Raw genomic sequence first — 13,179 nt, 5'->3', positions numbered from 1 at the left:
GGAAGATTTCTGACATATTCCTATAGATCCTCTGGTATTGTCAGAAATGTTGACATTTCTGAAATGTCCTTATATCTCTAGTATGGAATGTTCACAGTGATTTTCTAGGATTTCTGGGACTTTTTAAATTTTGTTTTGTTTTGTTTATTTTTTAACATAGAAGGAAGGAAGGTAAGAAGGAATGAAGGAGAGAAAATTGTACTTTAAAAAAGGGAAGAACATCTGACTCTACTTCCAGAAACATCAGCAATTTTGCCCTTGGCCCCACAAGCTTCTAAAATTTCCTTTTTTTTTTTCTTCTTCTTCTTTCTGGGAAAAATTCACTGTTAGTGAGACATTGGGAGAAGGAGTAAATTATATGTTGTAATATATTTATTATACAAAGAATTGTATTATTAACATAAAGGGAAAACTACATGAAATATGAGAAAATATAAAAAATAGGAAGACACAAACACTTAAGTCAGATAAGTAATGTGTTTATCATAAAGGTCACATTTTGAATCAGAACAAACATAACTATATGATTTAAATGATCCTGAGACAACCGGCTAGCTAGCTAGCTGTTTGAAAGTAAAAATTTAACTCTTTGAGTTGTGCTATATACCAACAAAATCCACATATGTTGAAATGTCTCCCATAACATATATAAATGAAAGCACCTGAACAACAATCAAGTACTGTGGGTCTAAGAGACTAATATGAATTCAGAAAAAAAATTTCATTGAATTGCCCAAAGTAACAAAATGTATAGATGACTGACTTGAATCTAGGCAAATTGACCCCAAGACTGAAGTATTAAATTAGCTTAAAATTGCACCAGGTGAAAAACAAAGAAGCCATAGGCAATTCTAGGAAAGGGAGTGCATTTTAAGAGTAATGGGAGATATAGATTCTGTGAGAAAAACTTGATGGATTTAACTACATGAGAACTTCTGGGTATTAGCTAAGTCCCAAACCCAACTCCCCTCAATTTTCCCAAGGAAAGTTCTGCAAGTTAGAAATCTCTTCTGGATTGTAGTTGTCTGCTGTCTGCCTGTCAGCGTTTAATCCCTGGCATGCCCTCTCTAGATGGATATTCTCTTTATCCCTTGCTGTAAAAGTTATGTTCACACAAATTTCAGAATGGTTTCTGTGTAAATCCTTCTCTATTTTGTTTGGGTTCTACTGTGTATTCGGAAGAAGGCAAGCAGGTTTTCCCATACTACCATCTTGTTGGAAGCTCAGGGTTCAAGTTCAAGTCAGCTGTTACCAGTGCCTGAAGCTCATTAAAGTGTTCCTGTTTTCATGACTCTGAGACTGACTTGCTATTATTAGCTTCTTTTAAATTTTGTTTGTTGGTCTTTGCAACAGTTTTTGCAGCACCAACGTTGACCTGAAAGTATTTTTCCTTGCTAATGGTACTCTTTTAATTTAAATTTCTACCTCTCTTATTCTTGTTTTTTCACTTACTGTATTTACTAACCTAATTCATTACAGTCAGTCCCAGAGATTTCTTTCCCTTTTTCTCTTTGGTTGTCATTGTTTCACCACTCCAGATGAATTTTGTTTTCAGATAGAAAGACAAGAGACAAAGATAGACAGAACAAAACTATAATACAAAAGCTTCTCTCAGTGTGATAGGAGCAGGCTTGAGCTTGAATAGAGTCTGTTACAAACCAAGTCCTCTATCCAAGTGAATTATTTTGCAGAACTCAAACCCAGAGACTGCTAGAAGACAGCACAGCACATCAGTATGGAGATTCAATGTTGAATAAACCCCTTTGTCTTTTTTGAGTTACTCTGTATTATAGAAGCAAGAATAATAGGTTCTGTAACAGTGCTATTGTGGCATCTTAGTATTCAGGACTTACCTGTCATGTAACTTCTATACTGAGTAGCCTTTCTTCTATACTTTTTATCTCTTCAGTTTGTCCTGGCAGAAAAGGGCATGACCTCAGGACTTCCTTTATTCCCACAAAATACTTTTTCTACTTTCAGCCTTACCCTTCAATCCAGATTTCTGAAAAGATTTTGTTTTCAGGCATTTGCCCAATAAGGAAATGCATCTTCATTGTCATTGTTAGCGAGCAAAATCAAACCACCATCCACTGAAAGGAAGCAAAAGATGTTTATTCACGAATTTGAATCTGGGCCGAGAGGTGACTGACAGCAGTCCACCAGCTCGACCCTGAACAAGGCCCAAACCACACAATTTATAGGATTTTTGAATACACTCAGGGAGGGGCAACACATCACCTTATCAATCTATATCCAATAACATTCTATAGAAAATGCAGAATCCAATCATTTCAAACCTAGCAAAAAGCATGATCCACTCAAAGCAAAGTGCGGGCTAATTTCAAACATTGCAAAACCACACAACCAATAGAACCTAGCCAGGTAGGGTCACCACATCCTCCCACCATCAGCTTCAGCCTTCTGGTAAACAGTTTCCTTGTGCAAAGGTCCTGATAAGCCTTGCCTGTATGCGGGGTCTTGGTAAACAACTGGTGGCTTACTGATTAGGTTCTGTTTTTCTAGGGGAAAGGGTAAGGAATTTTCCATCTCACACTATAAGCAGAAAAGCAACTATACTTAAAACTTTAAAACTACTGCATCTAACATTCCCCACTAGTCTTAGCCGAGAATCAAATCTTTGATTCATCTTCTTCCTCTTCCTCTGTAAAAACCTCAGTATATCTTGTTTCAAGGAGCATTACCTTATCTGACTGTCTCTGGATCAGGGAGATCAATGATTTCCATAGACAGGGCCCCAAGGTAAAGATTAGGAGCAGGGTGATCACAGGCCCCACCACGGAGCTTATCAGTGTTGTCAGCCAAGGGGACCAAGAGAATGGGTTGGTAAGCCAGCTGCCCTCGCTCAGGTTGTCTCTGTCTTCTATTTTTTTCTTAACTTCAATTAAAGTCTTCTTCACCATTTTAGAGTGGTTGGCATAAAAGCAACAGGCCTTGTTTAGGGCCACACATAATCCTCCCTGTTTCATGAATAGTAAATCAAGCCCCCTATGGTTTTGCAGGACCACCTCGGCCAGGGAGGATAGCGACCCTTCAAGGGACTCAATAGTGCCCTCTAGTGTCCTGATTGATCTGCTGATCTAATTGTATTAGGGTGGTCTCCTTGGCTAGGGCCATGGCTCCTATTGCCACTGATCCCGTTATGGCTGCCCCCATGAGCAGGGGAACTACTACTGAGACACACTTCTGTCTTATTTTCCTGAGGTGGTCTGTCCTCTGCCGTTCAAGGTGTGCCCACCCTACCTTACCCTGGGAATAGTATACATGTGGCAGAATATGGGCCAAAACACAGAGGTCCTCATTAGTCATTCCATAAGGGGTGATACAGGGGGTCATGCCTGAAGTACAAGCCCACCAGGTTCTCTCGGGGGCCTTGAGGAGAATGGCCCACTCCTAGGTTTTACTAACTCTGATACTCCAGTTGCAATTGCCCCTGTACGGGGAGGAGTCCAATTTATAACTGGCCGTAACAACACAAGTTCTTTTTCTCTGAATATCTCCCAGGGTCATGTGGGGCTGCACCCCCCACTTGCACTCAGGGCCTTTAGAATTTTCAGAGGATAAATTCAGCTTTCTAATGTCCCCCTTCTGGCTACCTATCTCCGCAGAGGCGGCCACACCTATATAATAAGGGGGCTCAGGATGCAGACACAACCAGCAGTCTCTAGTTACACTAGGGTCAGACTCATTCAAAAGGTGATATATTAACTCCACAGTTTTTACTAGTGGCTTCACCCTGGGATGTAAAGATTTTATGTTAGGCGGCTTAGTGTCACTTGGAACAATGTCAGTCTGGTTTTTATCAGTCTCATTTTTTCTCATCTCTGAGGATGGCGAGGAAATGGGACAGGGGTCCTCACCTAAGATAAGTGGCCTCAAGGGCCCAATAGGATTCTGAGTCCATGGTAGCAACCGCAATTGGATAGTGAATAAAGTCCCAGAGTCATTCTTAAGGAATGGTATCTTGATGCTCCACTCTCTCCCTCCTGTCCATGAATCAGTCTCATGCCAAGTCTGAACCTTCACTTCCATAGGGTTACAGTCCCTTATATTGCAAGTACCTGGTTCAGTCGGGGCGCCTTGGTGGATCACCCTTGAGAACTTCAAGTGCTTATCAATGTTCGTCGCCGGAGATCTTTTACACTTGGTGGGGCCGCCTTCTTTGGGGCATACTGTTGTATGCTTTACATTGGGTTGTTCTAGCTCTACCCCGCCAAGAGGATTGGATCAGTCCAGTTAGTTTCGCGGGCCCGCTGGGCCCCTCCCCTAGGAACCCCGAGAAGGATTCCAGAGTTCGAGAGTTCGAGAGTTGGAGAGTTGCAGAGTTAGAGAGTGCTTGTGCCACTGCGGGGGGAAAGAGGCAGCAGAGTTCTGTTTGGTGATTAGTTTGTCTTAGTTTATGAATCGTTGTTCCTGAATAAAGAAATACAGCTTCCCTGCCCAGCCGTATGTTTCTGGTCATCTCTGTTACCCGCCCATGAAGCTAGCCCGGCCAGCTGGAGCCGCCGAATTTTAACAACAGCATACATAATAGGGTCTGTTCCAAAGTCGCTTTTCTGGATCAATGGATCCGCACCCTCTGTCTATAGTGCTCCGGGTGGTAGAGATTGTCTTCTCTCTATTTTTTAGTTCAAACAGGGACAGTGAGATTGCATTGGTCCAGTTTGTGCCAAACAAATCACACAAATCAAAGGTGAATGTAGGCTTCCCGGTGGTTGACTGGCTGGAGATCACCTTTTCTTCTTTATTTCTTAGTTCCCACATGAACAGTGAGGACACTCGGGGGTGGGCGGCATGAAGACCCAAGCCGGAGCAAAGCAAAAGCACAAAGGTCAACAGGAGACCAGCCGGACCTTCATTGGATCTCTGGTGGGCACAGCACGCCATCCTCTCAGGTCCTCTGCTCCGGGTGTATCAGCAAGGGACCTCTTCAGGCGGGTGTGATGAATCCAGTGGCGCTTCCTGGCGACCTTTGCGGCAGTTGGCGTACTCAGGATCATGGTGTATGGTCCTTCCCACCGGGCCTCGAGGTGGTCGGGATGCAGCTTCTTTACCAGCACAGAGTCACCAGGCTCAAACAGGGGGGCTCGGTCTCGGTTCTCCTCTCTCTGGGTTCCAGGCTTTGTGTCCTGGACAGCGGCTCTTGCCTTTCCTCGCACCACCTGTAAGGCCTGTAGAGACTTAAGGAGACTGACATGCGACACCTCAGCCAACTTTTCAGCCCCAACCTGGGGTACCAGGGTTGGCTGTTTGTCATACACAATTTCAAAAGGGGTGAATCCAGACACATATGGGGTGTTCCTACTTCTAAGCAAAGCAAAGGGTAAAAGAGTAACCCAGTCCCCGCCAGTCTCTATTTTTAACTTGGTTAAACTTTTTTTAATAGTCTTATTCATTCTTTCTACCTGCCCCGAACTCTGGGGGCAATAAATACAGTGTAATTTTTACTCAATTTGCAAAGCTTCAGCCAACTGTTGGGTGACCTTGGCAATGAATGTCAGACCATTGTCAGACCTCAGTGAATAAGGGAGCCCAAATCTGGGGATAATTTCAAAGACCAATTGTTTCACCACTACCTGGGAAGTCTCTTTTTTAGTTGGGAAAGCTTCAGCCCATCCTGAAAAGGTATCTATCATAACTAAGAGGTACTTATATCTTCTTCGAGCTCCAGGCATTTTGGTGAAGTCTAATTCCCAATGCTCTCCAGGTTCTTCTCCTTGCCACCGGGTCCCAGGCTCTTTCACCTGCACAGGATTGGCGTTGACTCTAGCACATGTGATGCATCAGCTTGCCACACTCTGGGAAATCCTGTGCAGACCAACTATCAAATAAAATTTACTGATTAGCTCAGCCAATTTGTTTCCCCCCAAATGGGTACCTTGATGCGTCCGAGTGACCACCTGTCTTCCCAGTGACTGGGGCAGTAGAATTCTCTCATCTGGCAGGATGATCCATCCTTCTTCATTGGGTTTTCCCCAAAACTTCCAGCTCAGCTTCTCTTTTTGTTCAGAATACTCAGGCTTCTTCTCTTTGATAATTTCTTCTGGTGTAGCCACTACCAACTGGGTCTGGGTCCCCACTAGTTTTGGGGCCATCTCCCAGGCTGTCTGGTCCACCAACCGATAACCCTGCGAGACTTCTGAGTCATCTTTCTGGTGTCCTTTACAGTGGATGACAGCAACTTTTTCTGGCCCCCAAACAGCCACTAGCAGGGCTAGTATTTCCTGGGCATGCTTGATAGCTTTTCCTCTGGCTGTCAGCAATCCTCTCTCTTGGTACAGAGCCCCATGAGCATGGACAGTGGCAAAAGCATACCTACTGTTGGTGTATATATTCACCTTCTTCTCTGCTCCCCATTTGAGTGCCTGTGTGAGGGCAATCAGCTCCACCTCCTGTGCTGATGTCCCTTGTGGCAAGGATTCAGCCCACAGGACCTCCTGGCTTGTGACTACCGCAGCGCCCGTGTACCATACACCGTCCTCCACAAAGCTGCTTCCAGCCATGTAGAGGGTTTCCTGTGCATCTGGCAGTGGGACGTCCGTCAGGTCCTCAATGAGGTCAGGGCTTTCAGGATTTCTCCGCAATCATGGGTGACATCCTCTTCCGGGTTGGGGAGCAGGGTGGCTGGATTTAAAGCTGCAGTCTGCTTAAAAGTAATGCGAGGTGGGTCCAGTAATAGTACCTGATAATGGGTGACCCGAGAGTTGGTCATCCACTGGTCTGGAGGGGAGTGAAGTAGGGTGGCCAGGTTGTGGGCCATGGTAATTTCTAGGGTCTGCCCAAAGGTCAGCTTGGTAGTCTCTTTCACCAGTAGGGCAGCTGCTGCTACTGTCCTCAAGCACCCTGGCCAACCTGTTGCTACTGTGTCCAATCGTTTAGACAGGTAGGCAACAGGTTTCTTCCAGGGTCCCAGGGTTTGAGTAAGTATCCCCTTGGCCACACCAGCATTTTCTGCTACAAACAGCTGGAATGGTTTGTTAAGATCGGGGAGACTCAGGGCGGGAGCACTCACCAGAGATTTCTTCAGTACCTGGAAAACCCTTTCCTCTGTCTCAGTCCATCTCAAAGGTGTATTGCCTCCGCCAGTGGCAGCGTAGAGGGGTTTTGCTAACTCGGCAAACCCTGGGATCCATAGCCTACAGTAGCCCACCACCCCCAAGAACTCCTGGACCTGTCTCTTCAAAGTGGGAGTCAGGATCTTCAGGATGGCCTGGATCCTTCCCTTGGACAGGGCACGTCATCCCTCCTTAATTTGATAACCCAGATAGGTTACTTCTTGAGCGCACAGCTGGGTCTTTCTGGCAGATACCCGGTACCCCAAGTTCCCCAATACCTCAAGCAGGTCTCTGGTTGCCATTTCACAGTCCTCTAGGGAGGAGGCAGCAATCAGTAGATTGTCCACGTACTGCAGGAGGCTGCACTCGGGGTGCTCCCCTCGGAAAGTTAGTAGGTCCTTGTTCATTGCTTCATCAAACAAGGTAGGAGAGTTTTTAAAACCTTGGGGGAGTTGGGTCCAAGTCAGCTGTCCTGACTCACCTTCCTCGGGGTCTGTCCATTCAAAGGCAAAGATGGACTGGCTCTGTGGAGCTAGGGGAAGGCTTAAGAGGGCGTCCTTCAAATCTAGGATGCTGTACCAGGTCCGGTCGGGTGGCAGGAGATTAAGGAGAGTATAAGGGTTGGGGACTGTAGGATGAATAGTCTCTACCCTCTTGTTTACCTCATGCAGATCCTGCACTGGTCTGAAGTCATTCATCCCAGCCTTCCGAACCAGAAGGAGAGGCATGTTCCATGATGATTTGCAGGGTACCAAGATGCCAGCCTCCCTCAGGTGTTGAATATGGCTCCTGATACCATACTGAGCCTCCCGGCTCATGGGATACTGTCGGATGTGAACTGGGGTAGCTGAGCTGATTAATTGGACTACTATGGGAGTCACATGCTTGGCCAGCCCTGGGGGGTTGGTCTCGGCCCATACTCTCGGGATTTCCTGCTTCCACAGTGCCAACAAGTCTTGATTACCTGCCTCCTTTGGGGTCTCATAGAGGCAGTACTCTTCCCTTGCTGGCATGGTAAGCAAGATCTGCCTGCCTGCTTGTACTGTTGGCCCATCGTTGGCATCAAAAGAAATGGTGGCCTGCAGTTTCTGTAGGAGATCTCTCCCCAGTAGTGGCTCAGGACATTTAGGAATTACCAGGAAGGAGTGGGTAATAGTCTCTAGACCGGGGCCAGCGACTCTTCCTATGGACTTTGGATAACTCTTTGCTTCCCCTGTGGCCCCTACAATTTTAACCTTGTCCTTCCCGGTGGGTCCAATTGGTTGCTGAAGTACTTAATGGGTGGCCTAGGTATCCACCAAAAAGTCAATTAATTTTCCCCTACCAAGAGTTTTACCCTAGGCTCCCGGGGGTTGGAGGAGCCTTGATTTTTCAATCTAATTCAAGCAGCAGAGGTGCTTCCTCCTTTTTCTTTCCTTCTTTTTCTCTCATCTTAGGACAGTCTTTCTTCCAGTGCCCCCTTTTTTTGCATAGTGCACACTGGTTCTTTCTTAGGGGTTGCCTTGGCCTTTTACCAGCCCTCTTTCTTTGGTCCTCTTCTGTCCTCTCTACATCCAGTCTCCCTGGCCAGGAGGACCGCTGCCATCTTCTTATTCAACTCTAAAGTGGCTTTCGCTGGGTCTTCTCTATTTTCAAAGACTTTCTGGGTTACTGCCACTAATTTAGAGACTTCCTCTCAAAACCTTCTAACTTCTGTAACTTTTTTCTAATATCAGGGACTGACTGGGCCATGAACTGGAGAGCAACTGCCGGCCCATTCTCGGGGGCCCTGGGGTCTATGGGTGTCCAGGTTCGGTACGCCTGACACAACCTCTCCAAAAAGGCAGTTGGGCTCTCATCTATGCCCTGTTTACACTTGGTCACCTTAGTTAAATTAGTGGGTTTCCGGGCCGCGGCTCGGATACCCTGTAATAGAGTCTGGCGGTACCTGGTGAGGGCCTCATATCTGGCGCTTGTATTAGGGTCCCATTTCGGTCGAGATTGGGGAAAGACCTCTTATATCCTATCCTGATCAGTAGCTGGTTCCCCCCTGTGATCCCGAACATGCTTCTTCCCTTCTGCCCTAATTCTTTCCCTTTCTTCTAGGGTGAACAGGGTATTCAGCAGTTGCTGACAATCATCCCAAGTGGGTTGATGAGTGTGAAAAACTGACTCGAGTAGGGTTGCCACCCCTTCTGGGTCCACAGAAAAAGGAGGGTTCTGGTTCTTCCAATTATACAGATCAGAAGTGCTAAAGGGGACATTAAGTCCTCAAGGGCTGTCCTCCTGCATCTAACTCCCCTACCTCCCGCAAAGGAAAAGTCCCAACTGGCGCAGGCCCTGGCCCAAAAGCAGTCCCTGCTCTAGTATGAGGTGGGCTCAGGACTCCTGATAGGGACCCCGAGGTGGAATCAGGCACTTGAGGGGTCCCCTCAGGAGCAGTGGCCCTTGGGGTGCCAGCATAAGGAGGAGGAGGAATCCCATTCCTCCACTTCCTTACTCGCAGAGGGGAATTGGAAGCATGGGGAGGATGGGAATGGTGGGTCTCCTGGGAAACCTTTCCCCTTTCCTGCTCTCAGCCACAAACACTCCTGATCTGCTCTTAACCTCTGCCTCCCTCTGAGGTCACCTCTGCATTCTTACAAGTATTTTGGCTGGTCATGAACAATACCCATCCAGACCTCAATGTACGGCATCTGGTCTGGGTGCCCGGGGTTCCCAAAGATCACAGCGTGCACCGCTACGCACTTTCCCAGGTCAAGACTCCCTGTCTCAGGCCAGCCGACCTCAAAAGTTGGCCACTCCCTCTCACAGAACTTTCTCAGTGTGAAGACGTCCACCTGGGTTCCAAACCCAGTGGCTCTCCTGGAAATATCTGAGAAGTTCTTAGTTAGGCATTCAAGGGGGATGAGTTGGCAGCTCTTGGACTGACTCTGTCCCATTTTCTTGTCAAAATGGAACAGAAAGGAGACAAACAGTGTCACAAGGAATACAGCAATCAGCCCAAAGGTTCCTTTCACTCTTTCACTTACACACCGGCCGGCACACAATACACTTTCACACGTCTTCTCACTCTCCCGTGTTCCCCCAACTAACCCAAAGGGTGTCCACTTAGGACCTTCTCCCTTACTGGGGATGTATAGAGCCTCGGTCGAAGGGGACTCCAGCTTGCTTGACACTTAACCACACGGACACACAAACACAGATTTAAAAAATTTATTAGAGATTGGAAGAACTGCCCCCCTATGGGGGACAGGCAATCAGCTGTGCTCGCCTGGCCGGGCCCTTTGCGGAGCCTTAAGGAGTCTTAGCTTAGGAGTAGCCATATGATCCCTGGCCTTGGTCTCAGTAAATTGAGAATCTCCACTGAGCTAAAACGACTCCACAGAAATGCAGGTTAGAGCCCAATCAAGCCCCGTAGTCTATTGACCATGAGGCACACACAACTCACACAAACATTCACACAGACCATTCATTCAGTCAAGAAGGAGCGATTACCTGACCGGCCGCCGCTACTAAGATATTACAAGCCAGGCCTTCAGGAATCACCGGAGAGTAGCTCTGGCCAGACTCTGTCAACTGCACTGACAAGGTCAATCTTTTTGTGAATCGCCCAAAAAGGGGGGAGAGAGAGAAAACAGACACAAGGAGACACAATAGACACGTATTCGAACCAGGGAACCCTGTCTCAGGAGTTGGATCCTAGCAGAACCCTACCTCACCTGGCTATAGTGTGGTACCTCAGCCACACTCTCCAGGACCCTGTTTCAGACCCTGGCTTTCAGACCCTGTTTCAGATCCAGGCTTTTGGACCCTGTTTCAGATCCAGGTGTCCAGGCCCTGTTTCAGACCCAGGACCCCAGCAGCCTGGAAGTCGTCACTTCTCAGTGCTGCAGTCTGGGATTTCAACATTCTATAGAAAACACGGAATCCAATCATTTCAAACCTAGCAAAAAGCAAAGTGCGGGCTAATTTCAAACATTGCAAAACCACACAACCAATAGAACCTAGTCAGGTAGGGTCACCACATCCTCCCGCCATCAGCTTCAGCCTTCTGGTAAACAGTTTCCTTGTGCAAAGGTCCTGATAAGCCTTGCCTGTATGCGGGGTCTTGGTAAACAACTGGTGGCTTACTGATAGGTTCTGTTTTTGTAGGGGAAAGGAATTTTCCATCTCACACTATAAGCAGGAAAGCAACTATACTTAAAACTTTAAAACTACTACATCTAATAGTCATGATTTTAAAATATGTATTAATAGATGGCTCAGACTATTTCCTTTACTTTGAATGTTTATTTAACTCATCTGCATCAAGGAAGAACCATTCTTGTGTCCTCAAGAGCTCCTATATTCTCACCAGTTATAGGACAACTCCATTATTCTCAGAAATACCCATTAATATATGTCCTTTCTCAACTGAAAATATTGAGGCAGGACACTATTAGTAGCAAAAAGAAAAAGAAAGAGGGAGAGAAAGAGTGAGATAGATCTGAGAGGTGGCTCAGTGGATAAAGCATTGGACTCTCAAGCATGAGGTACAAAATTCAATCCTTGACAGCACATGTACAAGAGTGATGTCTGGTTATTTCTCTCCTCTTATAGTTCTCATTAATAAAAAAAAAAGAGAGAGAAAGGAAATATAGTGATATTATACACAATATGCTTCAATGTTAACTGTATTTTAGCAGTAATTTTTGAAACATAAAAGTTATAATAAGTAAAAGATAAACTTGAAATAATGCAAAAATGTTAGACATTCATACTCGTTATTTAGTTTCTAGCATACTATAAATTCAGTACTATATTACATTTATTAAGTTATTTTTATAGGAATGAGGCAATGCTTATAATTTCTTAAATATGGTATATATTGCTATTCTCTAATAAGATAAATAAATAGAATGTTCCTACTTATGAACACAGAATGTGAGCTCAGATCTACAGGGATACTGAGGTCACATAGGCTTCTAAGCTGAATATGGGCCCCAGGTCACATCAAATCGATGGGGTTTACCATCAACAATAAATACTTTTTTTTTTAATAATCAACAATATTTATACACCTTTCCCATCTAGAAGAGATAATAGAAGAGCTATTCTCTTCTCTGATCCAGCTTTCTGGTCCTTCTGTCAGTCATGACATCATCTCCCCAGACAATATTTAGAATCCACCTGCATATCAGATTTCAGGCTCAAGCAAAACAAAACAAAACAAACAAAAACACTATTATAGCCACAGGCCCTTTGGAATATTAACTAAAATATGCTACTAGCTATCTACAAAATGGAGCCCCCCCCTCCAACTCTTCATCTACACAATTCTAGCCTTTAGGTCCATGACTGGTCAACGATTTGTTTGGCTTTGTATGTTAACTCTCTTTTCAACCACCAGGTTCCAGATACTAGCATGATGCCAACCAGACTTCCCTGGAAAGACAACCCCACCAATGAGTCCTGGAGCTCTGCTTCCTCAGAGCCCTTCAACACAGGGAAAGAGAGAAGCAGGCTGGGAGTATGGATAGATCAGTCAACACCTATGTTCAGCAGGGAAGCGATTACGGAAGCCAGACCTTCCACCTTCTGCATCCCACAATGACCTTGGCTCCATACTCGCAGAGGGATAAAGAATAGGAAAGCTATCAGGGGAGGAGATGGGATACACAGATGTGGCAGTGGGAATTGTGTGGAGTTGTACTCCTCTTATCCTATGGTTTTGTCAGTGTTTCCTTTTTATAAATAAAAAAATAAAGAAAAGAAAAAAGATAAATAAATGGTAAAAAATTATTTAATACAAGATCCAAGATTTAAACCTATATTTCCTAGAATTTTATAACTTTTCCTTTAATATTTAGGTTTCTTTAAAAATACATTTTGACTTAGTTTTTGTATATTGTATAGAGATAGGTGTTCATATTTTTACTTCTGCATGTGAATATCCTACCAGAATCACTTGTTGAAGATTGTTATTTCTCCATTAAAAAATATTGGTGCTCTTTAAAAAAAATAGCAAGTACTCAATGCAAAATTTAAGTATTTTTCAGGGTAGTGATCCAGAAAAATTAAATCTAAACAAATGGAAAACTGTTAATAGTAGTATTTGTACTTAAGTTCAAAAGACTAGAGTTAC

The 13,179-nt window shown here is 45.1% G+C and overlaps 1 long non-coding RNA gene across 1 annotated transcript in view; it reads right to left on the bottom strand.

The window, feature by feature from the left end:
- Window positions 1-1,994: 1,994 nt before the first annotated feature.
- Window positions 1,995-13,179, bottom strand: part of LOC132532671 (uncharacterized) — a 30,495-nt gene continuing 19,310 nt past the window's right edge. Inside the window, exon 4 of the long non-coding RNA XR_009544578.1 lies at window positions 1,995-2,090. This is a non-coding gene — a long non-coding RNA (uncharacterized LOC132532671). The remainder of the gene's footprint in view (window positions 2,091-13,179) is intronic.

The sequence above is a fragment of the Erinaceus europaeus genome, chromosome 14 (genome assembly GCF_950295315.1).
Source record: "Erinaceus europaeus chromosome 14, mEriEur2.1, whole genome shotgun sequence".
Lineage (NCBI taxonomy): Eukaryota > Metazoa > Chordata > Mammalia > Eulipotyphla > Erinaceidae > Erinaceus > Erinaceus europaeus.
Note: the sequence above shows the minus strand (reverse complement) of the source record. Positions and strands in the feature narration are given on the sequence as shown.